Raw genomic sequence first — 1,313 nt, 5'->3', positions numbered from 1 at the left:
CCCCTTTTAGGTTTCTCCGGAACGTGGCCATGGAGACCCCACCGAGTGGCCGGCCACAGACAGACTGACCGCTGTCCACTCCGGAACGACGGGGCGCTTGTGGTTGACAACGTAATTATTAATCCAGGCCGTCAACGCGCTGTCCTTGATTGATTTCCGCGAACGGCGAGAGGAGCGGCGAAGTGGACTCCATAGAAGTAGGAAACAGACAGATGACACAACCCCGGAAAACTCGTTGGCCCACTATTTACGAAAAAACATGAACAGATACATGTTGTGCTTTGTTAAGTGGTTTCGTTTCACATATTTCCCAACGCAGAATTATTTTATGCTAATAAAGCTAGATCTACATCTAAAGTTGTTTTTGTTTCAAGCGAAAACCTTGAACTGTGAATGATATTTAGGAATTCAGATAACACAAAAAACCCAAAGGGCAATCAAGGACACCTGTAATCGTGTATATTAAATAGGCATTTATTCTTGTCATTTCGTGCCTTTTCCACCGAATAAAAGAAGAACTCGGGTCCATGATTCTTAACTTTTGCCAGGGTTGACACTCCAGTGAACGGATCAATTCATCTTCTACGCACCTCACTTCACGGCTGCTGATTGTATCCCTGGCCCGCACAAACTGAGACTCGTGCTCGTAACTTTTCGTCACACAGCTAATATTTATAATTTTGCAATAAATGGAGTGTGTCAACGGCAGTATAATGGTAACTATGCCTGCGTGTCACACGGGAAACTTGTGATTCGATCCCCAGCCTGGGAGGGTTATTTTTGTCTTCATATTCATAGAGAAGACTGAAACAGAGAGAAGAAAGAAGAATAACACACAGAGGCTGATTGAAAAGAATGAATCAGAAAGGCGGACAGAGAAAAAGAGAATTTATTTCATAAATTTAATACAATGAAGAAGAATATTTTTATACAGTCTGCAATCCCTTCAATGCTAATTAGATATTATTCAGTTCGTAGAAAAGAGTTTTTGCTAATGATTATAATTATCTAAAGAGCCACGGGCTCCAATTCAACGCTCGTCTCCGATTTTATTCATGCGATGTCACTGTTTTTAAAGATTTCGCTATCAACCGGTATTGAAGAACGACAAAGTTATTGAATATCAGGAAGGATATTGTTATTTCGAAAAAAAAACACCCCAAAATCTGGTAGGTTGTCTGTCTTTTTCAAACTTCTGTGTACGACCACAGAATGGACACTACAGCTGTGTGAATGCATCGTGCATGGCCACCCGACGATCACTGACAGCACAGGCAATAATTATTCCTGTGATAGGGTTGAAGGAAAGGTTG

At 41.5% G+C, this 1,313-nt stretch overlaps 1 protein-coding gene and 1 long non-coding RNA gene across 2 annotated transcripts in view; one reads left to right on the top strand and one right to left on the bottom strand.

The window, feature by feature from the left end:
* The window catches only part of LOC118477317, an 8,768-nt gene extending 8,245 nt beyond the window's left edge, over positions 1 to 523 (top strand). Inside the window, exon 2 of the long non-coding RNA XR_004858283.1 lies at positions 11 to 523. This is a non-coding gene — a long non-coding RNA (uncharacterized LOC118477317). The remainder of the gene's footprint in view (positions 1 to 10) is intronic.
* LOC101851793 overlaps positions 1 to 1,313 on the bottom strand; it is a gene marked incomplete at its 5' end in the record, with an annotated part of 227,333 nt that overhangs the window by 125,002 nt on the left and 101,018 nt on the right.

Source organism: Aplysia californica, unplaced genomic scaffold (genome assembly GCF_000002075.1).
Source record: "Aplysia californica isolate F4 #8 unplaced genomic scaffold, AplCal3.0 scaffold00063, whole genome shotgun sequence".
Classification (NCBI taxonomy): Eukaryota; Metazoa; Mollusca; class Gastropoda; order Aplysiida; family Aplysiidae; genus Aplysia; species Aplysia californica.
The sequence above is the reverse complement of the archived record's forward strand: the minus strand, read 5'-3'. Positions and strand labels throughout refer to the sequence as shown.